We start from the raw sequence: 22,140 nt of genomic DNA, 5'->3' as shown, positions 1-22,140 counted from the left end.
TTTTCGGCTACGAAGTATCTAGATCACGAAGGAAACTCCTTCTTCTTGATATAACGATCTGCTGGATCTTCTTCCTGGCTGCTAAGGTTGTTAAGCTACAGGGGAACGGTCCGGATGAGATCTCTACCACCGTCCCAGTCTGCCGTATCCGGCAAGCCATCTAATGATGTACGACACTAACTGAGAGGCACTCAGTAAAAAAAATTTGGTAGATGAGTCCTCAACGATTACGAAGGTATCTTAGAGGCCAATGGGTAGTTTAGATTCCATAAATAAAAAGCTTCCATCAATGGCCTGAACAATTCTTAACTGAGTTGAAGCAAAGAAAATAAACAGTTTGCTGTCCGGTGTCATATTCCTTCAGTACGCTAGCACTCTTGAACATTTATACCATCTGAAAGAAACAGAAAGCGATTTTTGTTTTCATATCATCCGTTTCAAACAAAGCGTTTCATCACCCACAAGCATTCTGCCGGCCATTGTCCGTTGCAGCACAGCAAATAAATGCAGCATAATGCTAAGCAGCAGCGTTATCTCACCTTCAACGTGCCTGCAAAATCTGCTCCGTTCCATCATACTGTCAAGCAGAGCAAAGCTTTCCATTCTCCATTCACAGGTTGTAGTGCAGAGTGTGTGTGTGTGTGTGTGGGTTAAATTAAACTTGTGCTCATATTTTTTTCCCATGCATTTGGAAAAGTTTATTTTCGCCTCTCGCTCTCTCTGCTCTAACCTTCCCGTCATCTCCTCTTAACCACACTCGTTCGGTTGAATAACGAAATTATGGATACGCTAGTCTTTGTCTTCCGTTTGGGTCGCTTTTTTTCCGTGTGTTTGTGTGTGGAAACTCCCTAGTCTTAATGCGTTTCGTGCCAGCATTTTGCGCCAGCTTTCATTATTTGTTTTTTTCTACAAAACGACACAAAGCCCGAAAGAGTGGAGAGGCAGCGTTAGTGGTGCGTGTGTGTGCGTGGTGGGGTTTGCATTTTTTTTTTTCCTTTGGAACATTTTTCTGTATCATCTAAACACCTTCTTCACACCACACTCGCACACAGACATGACAGACTTTTCCCGTTTGGTTTGGTTTTTCCCTGTCGCGCCGGTGGGTACGGTTGGAAGGAATTCCTCGGTTGAAATAGCTTCCCGCCGCCACGCTTGTCCAGTGGTATGCATCATCGCTCGCTCCGAGCGCGTTTGCGTGCCGGGCTGCTTGTTTGACGGAAAAAAGGACGTTCGTCATCGCGTGACTCGTACCACAAAGTCACCAAACTCTGAGGGTGGCATTGGAATGCGAAGGAGGACGGTGAATGAGGTGATAAAATCTAGTACGTTCCTGTATCCTGTAATCAATACACCGGCTGCACGGACGCTTTGTTTCGCCGGAAGCGTTCATTAACTATTAGGGCAATGGAAAATCGATTTAATTGAACGGCTTGAACAGCCGATTGAAAATGTTTTCAATTCAACTGCTAACAAGTATGTTCTTTTTGGCGAATTCCTAACTAGAATTATAATTTGTGTTGGTTATTGCATACTTTTCCGTACCTTCAAATGCATATTCGTGCAGTTAAACCACTCACAAATTTATTCGAAATGATAGAAAATTCGTATTGACATATAAATACATCGAATAGCCTACCGCAATCGAATGACAGTCATCAGCACATATGGTGCACACTAATTTACGATCAATCCTTCCCGTTCGACAGTGCAACCGAATAGGGTGCGCAAAAACAAAACAAAAAAAAAAGCCTTTCGCCTCTCGAGATTGATCTACTACCATCGCGCGCAAATGACAGCCATGGCCCGAAATGACAGCTACAGCGAAATAAAAATAAATGGAAATAAGAGCACGCGATGCAAAACATATGCCGTTAAACAATAATTCCATCCCATCTCCCCTTTTTTGGGGGTTGTTTTTGTTATGTGTGTGTGTCCCCTTTTAAAATGCATCATTAGTTATCGAAGCATTGAATCCTAGTTGACGTCATCGTGTGTGTTTTGTTTTGTTAAATACCTGTGTTGCACCGAACAACGAACCTTGATCGATTTTTTTTTTTTTGCGCGAATGACAGACCATCCACGCGACCATTTATTGACATCTGGGGCATACCCATGTTCAGGATGGCTGGAAGATTTATTCCTTTTTATTTATTTATTTTTACGCCACCGTCCCGCTGCCGAGGACTTACAAATTGATCCTTGTTTTTTTGTTCATCACCGTCCCGTAGGTTAAACAATTTGACCATCTGCGATTCCGGTTCACCTTAACCCCAGCAAACAAGGATGCCTCGGGCGAAAAAAAAACCCCCCCAGAAACGAACCCATCAGGTGATAGGACCGAGGGAGGTAGGGCATTAAAATAACCATAAGTGTTTCCTCGGTCCCCTCTGCTTCTGCTCACCTGCGCGAACCCTGCCGGGGAAATCCATTGGGTAAAGGGTATAATTTAAAGCTAATGCACCCACATCACATCACTCAACGAGTTTCTTTCTTTCTCGACGCAAAATTGGTCGACCATCGACTTAATGGGTTCGATAACTTTCGGCGAACGATTTGGCCGTCCGGGCTGTACGCTAATCGGTACCCTAATCGACCATATCAGGGTGTACGGCAAAAGAAAACTTTGACATGCAAATGGGGATGAAGGAAGGTTGGGTGGTTCTTGTCCGAAAAAGTAAAACAAAGCGAGGAATGCAATTATTCCTCACCCCACCCCGTTAGAGCTCTGTTACAAGGAAACACACGTTGTGGTGGACTAGCTGCGAAGCGAAATAATCAGGAAAGAGTTCGTCGATCGAATTAACTACCACGGGTCGGGGTGACATTTGATGGTCAACTTTGATCAAGGCCTGTAATGAGTGTTTAGCCTTTGTGTTGAGTGCGAAGTACAATGTTCTTGGAATTATTACCTGTAATTTACAATTTTGTACGTCACACAGTCAGGACGCTAATCGGGCACGATTTCAGGCAGTTGTCCGTGCTGCAGATTTAGGAGCATGACTTTTTGACGACCCTGGAGGGGTGGACAGTGACAGATCTAGGCTTGGGAAGGCCTATTACGAGAAGCCCGGTGGCTTCTTGCATAATTAGTTGCAATTTGGAATTTTGCACGCCTGCACAATTTTGACGGGGAATTTTTGGCGAATTTTTTTTTAAGCGTTTGATCGTTTGGTCACCGCACAAAAACGATATTAAATTCTTTTAAACTGGATGTAATTAGATTGTCAGGAGAGAAATAGGGGTGTCAACCTTCTTCGTAGAGTATGGAAGAGAAAGGAAGATAAAGGGAGGGTAGGGTCAACTACACTTCCCAGGGGGTCATCAACACAATTGGCGGACACTGATTGCATGCAAATGATAATACAGAGCGTACGGTGTTACGGTTCACCGGGTTCGAGTTACTGCTCATTTTCAGCGAACTCCTATGCGTCACTCATTCCGTACGCCATCCTGGCCATTTATTAGCAAAACAAGCAAGAACAACAACGAAAAAAAAACCCCCCAAAAACCATATGTTGCGTTACCAAGTGTTGGGAATATGCACAGCGAAAAAAAATCCTTTCCTCTCCTCGCCTTCCATCAACCAAACCAACGACACAAAGAAACATGTGTACTTCCCGCTGTTCCCGGGGCAGAAGGTGAGCGAAATGATCCCGCTAGCAACTAAACTATAGGTTTCGATACTGTGCTGGCGACATATTATTAAAACATTCGACACACCCACCCAAGCTGATACTGATCTGAAGCGTGGGGTAGACAGCAAACGAAATTGGGAATAAAGAAAGAAAAGCAACACCCAATCAACCGGAAACAGCACACAACAAAAAAATGGTAGCAAAACAACAAACAAAAAGAGCGTAAATCAAAAAGTCAAACTACAAAATGAAAACAAGTGGCAGTCAATTTGCCAATTTGTAAAAAAAAGCGAGCGTGCGAGGAGGAGAAAAAAAAACCACCCAAACACGCACACTAACACACGTATGAATGATCCTTTCGTTCAATAATTTGCCATGCCACACAAAAATGGCGAGCAAAAAAAGCCAAACGAAAATCAATGACGACTCTCCTGTTGGTGTGTGGGCTTTAATTAAAAAATTAACCAATCCTACAATTGGCGCGCTCGATGACTTTTTGCTCATTCTGGGATTACTAGCTGGAAAACAGAACAATAAATAAATCACAAAAAAAAAACCAAGGGTGAAAACAGAATGGTGTAATAATTAACAGGTGCTTAACACGCAACGCCGCAACGGGTAACCCTTTAGTTTTGGAAAGTTTTCTACCCTTTTCCCGGACGGACGCGGGTTTTTTTCCATAAAAGAATCAAATGTCATTTCGCAGTGGCGTTTGCAGTTTCGTTAAGCGAATGAGGTACATTTTTGCTCGTTTCGATTCTGAATCATCAACAATCGGAGACCAGAGTACCAGAGCTTGTTGTCTCAGGAACGTGTGTTTTAGTGTTAAATGACACATTTTTCGGACAGCGACACCGGGTTTCAAACGGCTTCACCGAAGTTCAAATCCTATCCGGGACCATCCCACGTCGTTAAGCCAAAAGCTGACGGACGCCGCCGTAATGCACTCGCCTTTTTTTTAATGACGTGGAAAACTGCAGGACTCTGACAAGCTTGGATAGGGTGATTTGGGATCTTCTCCAAGGGTTTCTTGGATCTTGAAAATTAAAAAGAAATAGCAATGTCCACGGCGAATTACTAGACGCAAATCCCAACCAAACACATTATCACTTATCAGTCAAGTTTTCGTGCGATAAATCATTCATTAATGGTTACAATGTTTCATGCTTCCGAGCAAACATGCATAATGTACCTGCTCCAGAAACTGAACCGTCTCCTTGCAGGTGCCTGTTTGCAAACCAACCGTTTACCAGCGACTAGGTTGCTCCATTTGCCCGCGACTTACGACGGCACTCGTTTGTTTATGCCTTTTGATGAATTAATCCTTCCGTTAATCTTGGGGCAGTAAATTATGCAAATTACATTGCATCTTCCGTCCCACCGCACCGGAGGAGTGGTAGAGCATCGAGCCATTAAAACAAAAACATAACCAGAGCCTGAATCAAATAAAGCAAATTCATTTTTCCTTCCACCCTCTGGCCAGGCAAACTGAAATGTAATAAACAAAGAAAACCCACTCCAACAGGTTCATCCGGTCCTTCCGCGGTATAATGGGTAAAGGCAAAATTAAGCTAATGAAAACGCGAGACGGGGAAGGTTTGCCGAACTCACGTGCTCAAGATTGTGCCAGTTTCTTTCGGAACACCTCCCGTCACCGTCTTACCCACTGCACCCACCTGTCATGACCACCGTGATCGATGTCCAATGCCGGATGCATCCAGCAGACGAGCGGCCGATGCACGAAACTGTCCCGAACCCGACACCCCTTCCTCCAAAAAGAATTAGAATTCCCTTACCATGCCGTGCTCGGAAGCTCGGGATTGAATTGCGGCGCCGATAAGTAGATAAGCCATGGGAAAAACCACCTTGGGCGCTGCCCGCAGAAATAGACTCCGAAATGGGTGGAAAAATTGAAAACATTCAACAGCGAGAGTCGAAAACCTCTAAAACCAGAAACAAGGGGTAATTTATTATCACACAAAGAAACTGCTTCCTAACAAGAGAGGTTGCCACTCGCACCCTCTCTTTCCCCTTCCTCCCTGTTTTTGGAAGAAGCACCCGCTTGTCCTTATCCCTGTCCCTGAATTGCTGCAAGCAGCGCAAACAAACGAGCAGTCCAATTTATGGCGCCTTTGCGCCTGTAAAGGACGTAGTGGGACACCCGGTGGCCGTAGACCGTCGCCTGCGCCTGCACACTCGATAAACAATCTCATTTGCATTCAGTACGGTGTTACACGTCGACCGTGCCGGTTGGCTAAGCTCCACAAATTAACTCGATTTCGGTTGTCCAACAATGTGTCTGAGCTTCGAAGACCGGCCGGGGATGGGAAAAGCTCGATTGCGTTTGTTTCGTGTTTATTTATGGCTTATCTTACGCTCACCATACACTCACACATACATATTAAGATCAGTGTGGAGAGGACGAGGAGGAGGAGGATAGGGGGAGGATGCAATTCCGACACGTCGTAGACAGTTCCAGTCACGTCCCGGACCGACTATGACAGAGATTCTTGGGATGTTTGAAATTGCAACCATTACGCTCGTTTGCTGGCGAATGATTAAAATTGAGGAGTTAAGGTAAAGCGCTGGATACAGAGAGAGAGAGAAAGAGAGAGAGAGAGAAGCTGAGAGAGAGAGAAGCTGAGAGTAAGATACTCTTTATGTTTAATACAAACAACACTGTTGCATTCTGATTTTCGCTTACCACGTTGGGAATTTGGGAGGGATAAGTGTCCAAAACTTAATCTTTACTTTTTATTTAGCAACAGAAAATCCATTTGTGATTGATTTAATCTATAGCATCGAACGAAGAGCACATCAAAATTGAGTTCTCTTTCTTAGGCTAGGTAGCAGCGGCAGTATAGAGGCGTCAGTCTTCATAAGACTGGACTCTGTATCGAATCCTGTCTAGACCGTCTTCACGTATGCATCAAGTCATGGGAAGCCTGCAATGGTAGGCCATCACCTTCCAAGCTTGTAGACAAATATTTATTCCTAGATTATTATTTATTAAAACTCTCCACGTTCATGGTATACAAGGTACTAGGCGTCTCCATGGAAACATTACGAATATTTAAGAAAATAAACAAACAAAACGAAATTTAAAAAAAGACGTCAATAATGGCAACTGAATAGTAGTTGAACAGCATATGGGAAGATGATCTGTACACCATGCGATGCCCTTTGAATTGGCGAATGGAAGTTGCCTAGCACATTACGATAAATCTTTTTTCTTTATTTTAGTAGCTCTTTTAAAATAATTTGGAGCCTCAAAAATTAATGAAGACCAATATTTATCCACCAGTGCCCACTGTGCACTCACAATAGTACACTCATCGCAATACGCAAAGCTTCTTTTAGTGCCATTTTTAACCGTTCTTCTGATATACACAAATAAACACTAGCGCATGTCTTACTTAAATGCTTACACCCACCACTACCCTTCTTCTACCTCGATTTTGCGCTGCCCCTTCGGAAAACAACAACTTATAGCAATAGAGAAGAAAGAGCGATTAATGCGTCTCGATTGCGGTGTTACAGGAGCTGCACGTTTCGTTGTAAGCTGGCTCGGTAGCATTTAAAGCGTCAACTTACATTTGCAGGCGACACTGATGCAGGATTTTAGCTGCAATCCTGTGCTCTCCCACTGACGCTCGTGTGTTTTGGAAAGGAAGGGGTACATTTCAGCATCAGCACGGATGGAGTTGTCCGTACGCGCCCAACCGTAGGACTGTAAATGAAAATTTTTAATTTTAAATCCCAAACCCCAAACCGCCGGTTCTGGTGCGAGCCGTAAAGTCGTGACGCTTGCCAACCGATGGCACAAATTGCTCCCACAGCTTCCTGGTGGGTGCAAAAGGGATGTTGGAGGGGAAACGGCGAGGTGGATGTAAACCGTGGCGCCCTTCGAGAGAGTCACTGTCGATTCGATGATGTGTGGATGAAAATTAATTAAACTTCTGCTCGGACAATAGATTCATTACGATCCCAGTGCCCGGAATGGTGCACAGGAGTTGGGATTTGAATGTGTGTCTGGGAAAAGGGTAGAATAGCAAGAGAAAAAAGAGGGAGAAAAATGGGTGAGAATGCTGGACCATTTGCAAAGTTTAAATTTTTTTTTTCACTTCAATATGATTCACTGGACAGCAAAAAAACCCCGAAAAAAAGCAAACAAAGTGTAAACTGCGATAAAAAAAAGTATTACCTACCTTTCAGGCGTTACGACACATCGAGCACAGAAATCCACGTACCCTCAAGCTCAGCCAAAAAATAAAACGCAAAAACTAGTGTTCAACGCAATAAACTCTCACCTTGTCTCAGCGCATTTTGCCGAGCAATCCGCGCTTCCCGAGCAGAGAAAATTTTTGCAAAACCATTTGAATGGTGTAACCGGTACCACGGGGGAAAATTGGTTCGCGCCTGAAGCGTATGCAAACGATGATCATGCACACAGGCACATACACACACACACCGAGTCATGTAGTGAAGAACGTCAAAAAGGGCACGAACCTCCAAGCCTCGCATCCTTTCAAAAAGGGGCACCAAACAGAGATGGACCAGTCAACTACGTGACAAACCAATTTCCATTTCTACCCTTTATGTTTTTGGGGAGGGATGGCGCCTAAAAGTATGCTACAAGCTGCGATAGGGAAGCGACATATCACATTCTATCTCTAAATACCGAGAAGGACCCGATTTGCTAAAGGTCCACACGACGGTCAATATGCATAGGAATCCTTTTTTTTTATTTTACTCAAAAGGATAAATCGATGCCAACTAAACGAAGTTCCTTCTATCTTGTATGCTTTTTTGTTACTGGTGAAATCCCTTCAGGCACACTTCATTTTTTCTGCGCGTAGAATAAATTTAGATAAAGGTAAACTCAACCAAAAAATCTGCACGAAACAAATACTTTGATCTTCGAACATGCGAGCATCTCGATCTGCAGACAACCTTCCAAGACAGCATTCCCCTTTTTGGCAGCGTTCAGCATCCGCACTCCCATCTCTATCTTCCTCTTTCTATGTCACTGGCGCACTGGCACCAAAACGAAGCTTATTCCGGCACGTTCCTACCGTCAATTGCTTTCCCGGTGCCCTTTCCCAACCCTCTACGCCACCATCAAAGGATGACCAACCCAGCGAGCTCGGTGTTTTGAGTACGTCTTGCCGAAAAAAAAAAAACGCGCATTCGGACTAAGAACGTTTTTCATTTATGTGTGGATTTTTTTGCTGCTATTTTAGTTGCTCGTAAAAGTAAAAATGGAAACAAAACAGAAAAACTTCCCCAAACCAACGGTTGCAGCTGTCCATATTCTTATTTGCAGACTTCCGAGTGTTCGCCATCCAACGTTGGATCGCTGCCACAGCTGCCATCGTTCGAGCGCCTGTAAGGTATGCAACGCAAAATTACAAACCCGAATTGAACGAGAGTGTGTGTGTGTGGGAAGGGGGGGATGGGAGCAAAAAAAAAAAGCAGCATAAAACAATGCCATGACGACAATGATGACTTCTGCAGCGGGTAGAATGTAGAAGCTCGCCAAACCCATCATTCGCTCAATCTCACAAAACCATCATCAAAACGAACCGGTAACTATGCGAGACGTGTGCACGTCAGGGATATAAGAACCGGTAAGCTCCCACAATCGGAATCGGTACGGTCGTCATGTTTTGTGCAAATATTTTCCTCATTTTGCCATGTACTAAACCGTCCCGAACCCTGACGTGCAGTCTCTCGGGTGTCCTTTGGCGTGAACCTTTTGCCTTAATGGCTCCCCGGGACCCCGGTGTGGTGTCCCTTAGCCGTAGCGTCCGCTGCCCATACCCCGAACAAAAGATTAATCGGAACATGCTTTGTCTTTTGCTTCACCTATTCACCTAGCTGCCACCGATGGTCCGCAACATCATCATCAACACCGCCGCGTTCGGAGCGCCCGTCAAAACGTTAACCAACGGGCCCCGGTGAAAGAGGAAGATTGGTGGCGCGCGCGCACGCAGGAGGGTGGCAAATAACTGAAGCTATTTTATTAACGTGTGCGTCCCAACCTCACAAAACCTCGCGTTCGGTTCCGGTTCGTCATCAAAGTTTTGCAAGCGACAGCTACCGATAGAGTCGCCGGTGAAGGTGATCCGGGCAACAGTTGTATACGGAGCAAAACAACAACTGCAAAAAAACCACTACTCTGATCCTTTATTCTGAACCAAGCAAAACCAACATGCGAAAAAAAAAACTCATCCCGCAGAACCACGAGTGACAAACTTACTGTCACTGTAGAACCGCGCGGCACAGGGTAGCAACGGCTCCTCCAAACGGCGAAACAATCTTCCAGCGAAAACAAAGGGGAACCACGGGCACGACAGAACGGTAATATGGCTTCGGGGCAAATATTTACAATGTAAAACCATCCCGCCCGGTCCCGGTGGTCGAGCGTGTGGTCACGCTACACCGGAAGTCCGCAGGGTTAGCCACACATACGCAGCACATCGCGCCTGCCAGACAGGACGAGTACGGTACGGAGGGGTTTTTCGGGGACGTGCTGTACAATGCGATGATTTTGCTTTACACTTTTACACCCAACCCACCAACATCTTGTTTTCTGAGGTTTTTTTGTTTCTGCGTTTGTTTTCCATCTAACCCTGGTGCTGGGGACGTGTGATGTAATGGTGCGCAACGAGTCAATTGCTGCTCACCGGGTTGATTGTTTTCCACACCGTGTTGCGCGTGTGGCCTACCTTTCGGGGGCTATCGAGACGTTTTTCAGCGTTTTTAGTCAACTTTTCCGTTAGAGAAAGAGAGCTCGCGCAGTGTTCTGGTAAGCAGACCAAAAGAGTAACAGTTTTAGTTAATAAACTCTTAGATGACATGAAGTGCGAGAATCAAATGAGGACTGCCAAAATGAAGTATTTGAATGGATCGCAAAGCTCAACATTGACACCCACTCAATTGCTTCGTGCTGCAATAACGATAAACTTCCTGCTCCCCATAGTTAGATAAAGCCGCCTGGACTGTCTGAATCTCAGGAAAAGAAATGCATATTGCATACTATCAGGCGTTGATTTTGCGTATAATGTACAGTGCAGGCTGGATCCATTACGCACGCAAATGATATCTTTGCCAACAGCAAACACAATGTTCCCATCCAGGAATAAAGTCACCCCCCCCCCCTCTTCCCCTTCTCTCTCCACCCGAATTTTCCACATCATCATGGCCCACCGAAGGGCGATCTATTTGGGAGATTCAGTTTCAAGTTTCGGTATCACCCGCTCCACACTAAATCCAGTCCAAGCGTGGTCCAGGTGTACTAATGCTGATTGGAGATTGTCAGCAACAGTCAGCAATGGGCTGGAGTGTGCCAATCGGCCCCAGAGCATTCGGTACGCTAGGCCCAAACCAATAAACCGAACCCAGGCCCCAACGAACGTTTTGCCAAGTTTCGGACAATGATTGTGTGCCATTAAAGGTGCGATTGAGACACGGGTAAACAAACAGGGTTGTTCTTCTCGCTCCTTGGAGTACTGTTGAGGATCCTGGTGATGGTGTACAACCATCTCAAGTCATTACCTGGTGTCCAGTGTCAACCAACCAGGAAGGTGGAAGTTCTCGGACTTCGAAAACGTCCATTCCGTAGTGTCAGCAGATAATTAAGCTCGATATTCTGGGCAAATATTTGCCTTCATCTTACAAATGCTGCTCGTTATTTAAACACAATGCAGTTTGTCCCGCTTCCCCGTACATACGCCGGCCATCTCCGGACGCACGGCACGCTGGGTCTGGGGCTGGGTGGCGAATCGGTTTCGGCCGTTCGGTTCCGGTAATTTCGCCTCGGCATGCAAATATAATCTTCTCGGTAAACATTTGCAAAATACTATTGCACACAAAACGCTCGGACGAGATATTGCGAAGACTCGAAGCGTCGAACGACGATGTGACGATGTGTCGAGTCACGCATCGTAAGCATCACCCACCCCCATCTAGGGTGGAGATGGATTCCGGTCCGATCACCCCTTGGGCTGTTTGGCAGTAGCGTCCGGCGTAAAAGGGTGATACCTAGATAAAACCCGGCTCCCTCTCCCCCTGCTCCAGTGTACAAATGCGTTGACAGGCACCTTATCGATGGGTAAAGTGCAGTTTTGTTGGCCGGTGTGACATTTTTGACCAGCGCGTCCACCGGTCATGTGACCTACCCGACTAAATGACAACCGTGGTGCCTTACGGTGACGCTTCGCTTCCTTCCTAGTGGACAGTGTCCGGGACGGTCAACTCCCACGGGAAGGTGACGACGACACATCGCCCACCGGAACCCGGAGCGTGTTTTGGACAGTCGGCGTAGCCGACACCCCATGGGACGGGACCATTAATTCAATTGCCAAGGTGCTGGCCACTAGAACTCGGTCCGGCGAGATGTCTCCCTAGGGAGAGGAAAATGCTCGGCAAATCTCGTTTAGTGTGCATGTGTGTGTGCGTGTGGCCGAACTTGCTTTTAATTAACTTTCGAAGCAAACATTAATCTGGCTTAGTGTTAGAGCGCCACACTGGACATTCTGGTGGACCATTGTCCAGCATGTCTTCGGCCCGTCGCATCGAAACACAATGCGTTCGGGCAAAGATTGTGTCCCGATTGTTCGACAAAGTCCTGCGAAAAGGGAGCTGTACGTGTGCCATTTTAAGAAGATCAATACTCTTCTCCACCCCGCCCACCTACGATCCCACGGAGGTGTGGAGTAGTGTGTGTGTGTGTGTGTTTTTGTTTGTCAATAAATCGGTCCCGGTAATTACCGGGCAGGATGGAGGGACGCACAGCACATCTCCCGCGGGAGATCAGGAAGAAGCAATTACCCCTTTTGTCACGCGGACAACCAAGCGTAAAGTGTGCGGCGCCGTACCATCGTCCAACGCTGCCGAGGCTAGATGAATCGATTTTAAATAGTTGTCCTGATGGATTTTGGATTTCTCGCTCCAAAACTCGGTGTAGCCATGCAGCAATTGTGAGCGCATCAAGTTTTTCCGAATCGGGGATAAGGGGATTAAACGGGGGTTTCTTTGGAAGTGCTAACCGAGCTCTGGGACGAAGATTTGGACTGATCCTTGTCAGACGAAAGCATCCTATTTCTTGGACCTCAAATTGCATTCTATTTGGACGATAATCTGGCTCCCTACCACTTTTTAAAGCGCTGTCCAAGTGTTGGAACACTTGGAAATATCGATTCAATCAGCCAGCGGTTGCACCAACATCAATTCGCAACATAAAACGCGTCTCTTCAGTCACGTTAACAGGCGCATAAAGAATTTGTCGCTTTCCCACTATACTGACCACCATCTTGATTGGACGTTTCGTGAGCGTTTCGCTTGACGATGGGTTGACGATGGGCCAAGGTCCGGTTTTATGTCTCAATCCTGAGTGTGCTACCGAGTGACCGTCGCGATCCGTCGTTGTCGGGCAATCAAAATCTCATCCGATTTTCACGTCCAATTCTTCACGTGGTTATGTATGTGTGTGTGGGAAGGACAAAGCGGCGACAAAAAAATCCCTTTCCGTGTCTCGTCCTTTGTCTGAAGCGAGATTGAGGACAATTTTTATGTGTCCAGCCACTTTATGGAGTAGTTTCACGAGGAGACATCTTGAACACGGGCACAACCCGTGGAGCGTTGGGTCCTTTGCCGCAGGATGGGATTAATTATTCATACGGCTTCAAATTAATTTCACTCAAGTGGGTGGGTTGGATAGGAAAGGATGGTTGGAATTCGTTCTCGAGGTTTTCAGGATCTTGGAAATTAATTCATAAATGATACAACAACCAACCAAGCGGGGCAACAGTCGTTAACATTCTGGTCAGCTTCCGGGCTGCCGAGTGGTCCTAATGCGATTAAAAAATCAACCCAACAAAGCTATCGGTTCTGGGTGAAGACCAAATAGGATCAATCGTCCACTGTTACCCAAATGCATTAAAAAAGGCAGGACATCAGTCTTGTAAATGGAAGCGAAAGAAAATCCTGCGAACGGTTCAACTCCGCGCTGGCGTTCCCATATGGTAAAAGGGTCATACATTTTTGGCAGTGATTCGCGAATAATTTATTATTTACATACGCAACATAAATATTAGACGCTAACGGTTCGAAACCTCTCCATCCGCATCGCTCGCACGCTCGCTCACCGTCGCATCTAAATTTCGCACATGTGAGCGCATCGCGGTGGCGTCGTGACTCGCGTTAGGTTATGCTTTACGACCGACCGGAAATGGATGCCGCGCGAGGGATAACTGCCGCGACTTTTCACCCATCTCGCCACTGTGTGTCATATGTGCACGAAACAAGTGGGACAAAACTGTTAAAATATGCTCGTCTAAGTGCGCTCCACAGACCCACCCCCTCCCGACCCCGCGGGCGAACACAGCGTTTCGTTCGCCTTCCGGCCACATCGCCCATACACCGCTCTTTGTGTTCTCGTGCCGCAACTTTCGTGTCTGTGCTGGAACCCCGATCCATTACCCGCGCCGCATACCGGAAGCGGAAGATGAAGCGTTTTGCAAACGGATTTGCGTATGGAGTGGTTAAATTTATGTCTCGATTTCAGCGATTTTCCATCCCGGGGCACATTAGGTGGCGAGCGGAGTTTGTCGGTGGTCGGACATTCGGTGGTTTTTGTTTGTTTCTCCACTGCTACGGCTCGGCTCATTTCGGTTGGGATATACAAGCTGTAGGAGATGTGTGTGTGTGTGTGTTTCTGTTTTTTTTTTGTAGCTGTCATTTTACAGTTCACCCACGGTTGCACTGTTTGCTCAATATTTTCCTTCCGTTCCAGCGTTTCGGTGACAGGTTGTAAATGTTTTTCAATATTTCCATTTCCATTTTTGCTCCCACACACACACACACACTCACGCGCGCTCCTCTCTCCACCTCCCCCCCCCCCTCGCCCTTATGCACTTTATTCCATTTCATTTAGCGCGCGGTACTGTATTGCGCCACGGCCTATCAGCGCGGTTGCATGTAAAATCCATTAAAAAATGGTAAAATTTATAGACTTTTACCACTGATTGAAAACTGCGAAAACTGCTGGAATAAGTAGGATGGTGGCGAGTTGAGCGGTGGTGGTGGAAGAAGAAGAGGATAAAAGGGGAGAAACAGGCAGGATGAATATTCTTACGCCCGGACGCACGCATGCACGCAACAGGCGACAAATCATGCCACGGCACGGTGACGGGCTATGTCGAATGTGTGAAGCCAAATCGAGAAGCCAGAAATGTGTTTCTGTCTGTGAGGAGGCGCTGGGCGGTGGGTTAACGGTTTTAAAAGCTTTTAATTTCATCCCCGGACTCGCAGCAATGTTCGCGACGCGACGCTAGTAACAAATGTGGCCTGAGTTGGAATTTATCTAGCGTTAAAAGCGATTGCGGATTGCTAAAGCTGTGTACGGTGTCGCGGTAGTGTGGTGATGTAAGAAACGGACCCGTGCAAGTGTTGTTTTACGTTGAAAAGATTTTTCTTCTTACATACACTAATTTTTACATGCGTAGAGCATACTTTTAGGCGCTTTTTTTGTGTGTTTTTTTTCTGAATGATTACAATGACGGGAATAAATACAAACACACTAGATGACTGCTACTTGAAACATATGCAGTACTCTCCCACCAGCATTCCCGGCTTTGCTTTTCCTATGGAAAAATCAAAAACCCTCCACGACATCTGCAACTGCAAACGACTGCTACCTTATTTGATGCTACCGATTTGGATCCACTATCGGTAGTGTGCCTCGAACACCCGTTCTAGCCCCGTTCGGCTCCTCAAGGTGTTCTTTCGATTTTTTGCTTTCGCTTCACCCTTTCTCACAGTTTTAAGAGCAGTTTTCTCGATGCAAGCAAGCAAACAAAATATATGGAAAAATCAAATGTTCTCAATCCTGCTGCCTGTTGCTTCGCCTGAGCCAGAGTCCGGAAAAAAAGTATCTGCGAGTCACTGAACCGGACTGAAGATGAAGTGTAATTATTTTTTCAACGAATCAACACACTCGGTTGAGTTTTACTTCTTGCTTTCGTTACCAATGTTCGCTTGGGCAGAAACTTTTCGCATTAAAAACTACATCTCACCGTTAGCACCACGGCGTAGAGTAGAGCAGTGCGTCGCCTACATGGTTTGCCCTTTTGTACGTCGGTTTGAGTCAGCGATAATAAGGGAAAATGGTCTGTGGATGTGGAAGTAGTTTTTGCGAGCGTAAATAATTGGTAGCTTTCACTTTGGGGCTTGTGATTGAAGGCGAAAGGCGCACGAATGTGCGAACGACCGGATGTAATGATGGAGAGGATACGCTTTCACTGCACCGCACACAGGAGCCTTGGCATCGGCATGCATTCTGGCATCCCTGGGTGGGGAGGGGATGGATGAGGGTGTGTACGGTGAGGAAAATTATGTTTTGCAGCACGGCAGCTCTTTTCCCGCACCACTCGATCGAAAAACTTTTCGAGTGTGTAAGAGCAATGTGTTTTGCGCCTCACGCGGCCCATCTACCGGTCCGGCAGTGTTATTTCATTCGGAATTGGCGCAAACTTACGCCAGTGAATCCCACCCCGGATATGCAAACGATGCTACTGATTTCTGACACTCTGCCAACGCTAAGCACACAACCATACAGCCTCCCGAAACCCAGCGTGTCGCCCGCTGGCTACCAAACGCTTTATGAGGGCGAAACTTTGCTGCCCGAAAGTGTGGAAAAGTAGCTCGAGAGAGAAAAAAAAGAAAGAAAGACATTGTTAATGCTGCCACGCATTTCATATCGTAAATTTTTGGTACCCGGCACATCCGAGGGGACACCCCTTTCACAGTGCGATGAGAAAAGGAGCGGATACGTTACTCCCGTTCGCAGGATGTTTGGCGCGTTGCCTACCGCTCAGGGGCTGGAGATGGAAAGGTTTTGCACGCGTGGAGCGTGCTGACAGTTATTGGGTAATTTTGTTTGAAAAATAGCGGCCATTCATTGGCGCCGTTACCTCCCATTCGGGCTAATGCTGCACGTGTATCAGGATGGTCAAGATTGGATGTTTTCCTTCCTTTTTTTTCTCCTCCAAAGATTTTTTGGTTTGTTGTTGCTCCACCGGGATGGTTTTGGGAAAAGCGCATTCTTGCAATACTGAGGACGGGAGTGGGGTGAAATAGCGCGACAGGAAGGAATGGCTATATCGATGAAATGTTCGCCCCATTATGTGTGAAGTTTTGTGCACTTTCTTCCCCCGGCTTCCTCTACCCCGCTTAGGGTCCGGATGTATTAAAAAAGGAAATGCCTTAAGCTTTCTTTGTAAGGATTGCGTGATTTCTATTGCGGGAGATTCAATACCAAGGTGCCGGGAAAGGGAAAGGGCGGCAATGAAATCATTCAAATTGTGGCTAGACTACTAACTTCCCCTTGTTTAACGATTATCCGTTCTGCCGTGCGATCAATAAACTGCCGCGAATGTGAAGCAAACGAACGGAAAATGATGTATGTGTCCCATTTGGTGCTGTCCAATGTCTTTTTGCTCTCTCTCTCTCTCCCTCCCTTCGTGTACGCACGTTTCGAAGTACATGTCTGCACTTCATTAATGGACGCACTGCCTTATCGAATATGGAGAATGGAGATGGATTGCCCATCGACACCCACCGTAAGAAGAAAGGAGTTTCTATGTCTATTGTTCGCTTCACGTTATCCCTCTTGTTTGCATCCGAGCTAGAGCTGCCTTTTTTACGGTTAGGTTCCGTTTGGTCAGCAAATACTTTACCAAAACCAATGATGAAGGCATGCAGAAAAATTGGCATTCGGTGAAAGGAAACGTCTCGTATATGATGGATTAAAAGCAAGCATCAAAAACGGGGTTTTGGTCATCGAAAAAGCGAACATGGTTGTTTAAGTTTTTTTTACGAGTAAAGGCACGCTCAGTACACTGAGTGTAAGATCAAACGTCCTGAGTTCGTCCCTAACTTAACCCAAGTTATCGTTTCGCCTTTTTCAGACTGTCACTGGAATGCAGTGAGATGGGTGCGGAAGTAAAGAAGTCACTCTGGACGACCAATTTGGAAGGTCGTTCGGGAATGTCTTCGTCTCAAATCCCAACCATCCTTCTTCGGGTCCTTGCGAGAAGCATAGATTCCGTCCCAGTGTCCAGCCGAGCAGTGGCCAAGTGAAACAATCGTTGATAATGATAATTGCCCAGCTTCAATGCTCAAACTGCGGCCAGTCGTGTTGCCCTTGAGAACCCCCCCGCTGGCAATGGGTATGCGTTACCCATCATTATCATTATTTGATCTCCGGTGTCTTTATATTCCACTCGCTTTCCACTCTACTCTGTTAATGCGGACGTCTTTTGTTCTTTGATCCCTTCGGACGGGTGAAAGAAATAAGTACCATATTTCGCATCCTTCCAGACATTACACTCGTTATGACGGAAAAGCACGCCACGTACACGGAGTAATGGATATCAATGCACATCCTTCCCAACGGTTGGGGACGTACAGCACAATTGATACCATCGGTTATGCGTCACGCCTCACGCATTCGGGATATCGAGAGACAAACCGCCGGAAGAAGCCCATCATGCCGGGATGCAGCTGTAGCTGCTTCTAATTGAGCCGAGGCAGCACTAGCAGTGCGTATCAAAGGCGAATCCGCAACACGTTACCCCGGGGACAACGGCCAACCCTTCTCTGCCTTCTCCTCCGGCGATCACCGGTGGCAGAATATCACACGTCTCGTAGATTTCGCGTAAGATGGCGGCTTTCCCCCTCCGGGTCACCTCCCTGGGGAGTGTCAACACCTGGGCCGACACGCTGCAGTTCTGGTTGCAGTTTCGTTTGATGTTTGGTCGTGCGTGTCGCTTTGATTCTTTGTCACATTGTCCCTGGAGGTGATGTCGGCATAAGCGTGACCTGCTCCTTGATGTTCGAACAGACATTGCAGCAAGGTATCCAGCGGTGTTCGGAAAATCCTGTTGGGGTCACATACATAAAAGTCTGCTAGAGCCACAACAAAATCCTGCTGGCAACAGATGTAGACGACTGCGCTCAAATGAACATGTTAAATTCTGCCGCTTTCTCAATTTGAGAATTAAATCACACACTGCTCTCGAGAAGACATTCGGGGTGTTTAATTCTTCAACTGTTATTCCTTTAAAAAACAGCAATACTTCTCCAGGAGATGAGGGATCTTGATATTGATTGCTCTGCAATGCTTTGCTTCGCCGAAAATAGAACTATTGGCCTCTATAAACTGCTCGAAGATTTTCTGACGTGTGCGACACCCCGCCGATGTCTTACGGGGCGTACTTCACGACTCGATACTTCTCTTAGATCCACCGCTCTACCAACACCAACACTACCCGCTTCGATCCGCTTCGTCTCACGCGTTTGGTTCGATTAATGACTCTTTAATTTGAAATAAATTCACCATCCCAAAGGGGTGGACCAAAAAACGACCACCGACCATGATTGTATCGCTGGGACCTGCTCAACACTGCAACTACGCATCGTCCACCCTCGAGGGCAGACGGGCGTGATGGACTGCACGTGCTTGCGTACAAGGGATTTTGGGCGATAGGGAATTGAATTTTAATAACCAGCATAAAACGTACCACCGATCTCGGCCACCGCTGCTGATGGTGCGAGATGGTGCCGATCGCCAAAGTCAAGCGGGGAAGTGCTTCAGTAAATCTTCCCAGGGTTTTGCTGTTTTGTTTAGTGAGCTGGCCAACAATATAACAACAAGCAAATCGATGTCACTGCAAGCTTTAAGAGGCCGCCTTCGGCGGAAGAGGTTGTAGGGATCGAACAAGGGATTGAAGCGATGACAAAAGGGCTTCCCATCATCGTCCTAATCGAGGGGGTCCCACAATAATAATCACCCATCGACCTCGTGCGCTCGTCTTCGTGAACGTGATTTTTCTCGAATCAAAGGATAAAGGATTTGGAATACGTTTCGACAAACAATGGTACAAGCGGTCGATGCTCGATTGAGATCAAACAAACAAAATGAAGGGTTTGATGATGTGAATGGCAAGACACACTCGCTGTAATGGGAGGAAACCCGTTACTGGTTCATTGTTTACTGCACTAGTGCAGTGGTTTGTAGAGTTAGTTTTGTGCACATGAAGAGAGGGAGAGAGCTAGATAGAGAAGCTTCCGCCAGCATCAGATGAGGTGCGTAATTTAATAACAGACAGGGTTCGCAATCGATAAACTTGTCAACTTTTAAATTTGATATTGTAATTATTACATTGCACACGAGTTTTTTTCTTTCCTTCTTCTCTTGCTACTCTTCTGTTTTCCACGAAGAATTTGTTGCTTGAAGTGGAGTGTGTCTGGGTGTGGAGAGGGCATCCGTGTTCACAAGGTCCCGCATTATCGCTTCGTAGTATCGGTCGCGGGCGTACGCCTCAATGTTATGCAAAACGGGGTACATCATGCGCCCGAAAAAAAAACCCCGGCAGGAAGTAGATTATTCACTTTGATTCTTCTTTCCGCGCATTCAGACGCAACTTGATCATCAATCATTGCGGCGAAAGGGGGCTGGGGAGTGTCGCCTATCGACTCTCACACCCTTTTTTGCTGGCAGGCTTGCTGCAAAAGTTCCAGACACATTGAGCATTCGGCGGAATGAAACCAACACAGGTTAAAATTAAAACCTTGTCCAAGATTTAGAAAAAATGGTTAACAACTGTAAGGTAATGCATTATGTAACAAGTTTAAGAATGAAAACTTGGGCTAAATAAAGTTTTTTTTCACTTAAATTGCGATTTTTCCCTTAACTGTGTGGAGCAATTTATTTTTTTTTTAAACAAAATTGCTGTAGTCGACTTAAATGTGATGAATCATTAAAACATCATTCTGTTTCGAAACTAAACACATTCAAACACCATCAAGAATGTTGAGAGACAATAATGCGCCGTTTATACTAACGCTAGAGCTCAAACAACAGCCCACAAAAAACCATCCAGCTAAACATCGCGGAAACCGCCCATAGTGCAAGCGATGGGCCGTGATCTTTTCAAACCGAGTCAATCCTATCTGCCAGTCTGTCAATCGATGCAATTCTATCACCGTAGTGTTGTCGTTTGTCGGTCCAACCGACAACGACATTTATGCCAAACAATCACCCATGCGCCCAACCACTGAGATCCACCACTCGCTTGCCCTTCCCGCCGCTCGAAGGTGTCAACGCTGAGCTTACCGACTTATGTTCGAAATCTCGCCCTCTCTCGCCTCCTTCCCCTCCCTTCTTCCTTCCTTACTTCCAATCCAACACAGTGCAACTGGGTTTTTTCGTTTTGTTATCGCATCCAACGAGCGCGCGCGCAACGGCTTTCAGCAACCGGAAAGGTTTGCACGCGCCTGAAAGATATGCAAATTACTCATCATCCACCTACCACGCCGCTTTGACGGCGAACGGGAGTTTGGATTTGTGTTACCGCCGGCAATGGTGGTGCGACTGCTGAACCATGACACCATCACGATCCTTTTTGCCATCACTCCTCCCCCCCCCCTCCACCTTCTCCACCCAAACAAAACAACGGAAAGGATGACAACATTGTAGTTTGTTGTCAGTCGTGGCCGTGACTATTGTGTACGGACATTTCGCTCCCGCCCGTCAAATGGCTTAAGCACTTTGATGGCTTGTCATCTACCGCGCGCTTCCCCGCTCCATGGCATTCCCACCCGTTTCGCTCGCTGTTCGCCCTCATGGGCGCAATATAATTAATGAGCTCAAGTCACATCGCCCCGCCAGCTCAAGCACCGAATTCATTAACATTTAATGCACACGGCCAAGCTTGGCCTGCTCATTAATAACTTCGGCCGGGTGGTCTCAAACCGTGTCAGCAGCAGCACGTCAGGGGTAAAATCGTCGCCGCGCCAAAACGCACCGGAAATGGGCCAAAAAAATAGAGAGAGACGGAGAGAGAGAGAGAAAGAGATGGGATTGCAAATTAGAGCATGTCGTGGGGGAGGAGGTGAGGAGGGTGTGAAAAGGAAGGGGGTTTATTTATGATGCTCACGGTTCTTAACTCTATTCTTTTTTTCGGGGAAAAAGTCAATCTTTGGTAGCTACTAAAGCCGAACGGGATTAGTGCAGTAATTTAAAAACCAGCACTCGGTGATCTTTGCTCAATTTTTCCTTTAAGTAGACGGATGTGGGAGGTTCTTTTATCTGCGTCGCTGAGAAACTCCCGATAAACCAGATCATTCCGGGACTGGTGCACAGTTGGCGCAAAAGTGGAATAATTATACAGCGAATTTGAAAATTCGGATGCAGTTTAACGACCGGTGGCAGGAGGCGGAATCCAATCATCTGTCACAATCTGCGGCGTCCACCCGTAAACCCCCCGGAGCACTAAACGAAGACGGGTTTAACGAAATCTTTTTTCCCCTTTCTTCTTAACAACCAACACACATACACAATGCAAGAAGTCTTCGAATCTGATTTGAAACCGAGAAAATTTTACAACTTTTTTCGATTGTGGAATGTTAAATAAAACTAGCTATAAAATGCGACCCG

General features: G+C 46.4%; 3 protein-coding genes across 3 annotated transcripts in view; all 3 read left to right on the top strand.

Moving 5' to 3' along the window:
* LOC126559422 (transmembrane protein 41 homolog) overlaps nt 1-19,751 on the top strand; it is a 452,775-nt gene extending 433,024 nt beyond the window's left edge. The window contains exon 4 of the mRNA XM_050215587.1: nt 19,742-19,751. The gene's annotated coding sequence lies outside the window, so the exon portion shown is untranslated. The remainder of the gene's footprint in view (nt 1-19,741) is intronic.
* LOC126561148 (uncharacterized) overlaps nt 1-22,140 on the top strand; it is a 506,370-nt gene that overhangs the window by 265,508 nt on the left and 218,722 nt on the right. The gene's annotated exons all lie outside the window — the stretch shown is intronic.
* The window catches only part of LOC126567677 (dihydropyrimidine dehydrogenase [NADP(+)]), a 338,650-nt gene that overhangs the window by 213,925 nt on the left and 102,585 nt on the right, over nt 1-22,140 (top strand). The window lies entirely within an intron of this gene.

Source organism: Anopheles maculipalpis, chromosome X (genome assembly GCF_943734695.1).
Source record: "Anopheles maculipalpis chromosome X, idAnoMacuDA_375_x, whole genome shotgun sequence".
In the NCBI taxonomy this organism is placed as follows: Eukaryota; Metazoa; Arthropoda; class Insecta; order Diptera; family Culicidae; genus Anopheles; species Anopheles maculipalpis.
Note: the sequence above shows the minus strand (reverse complement) of the source record. Positions and strands in the feature narration are given on the sequence as shown.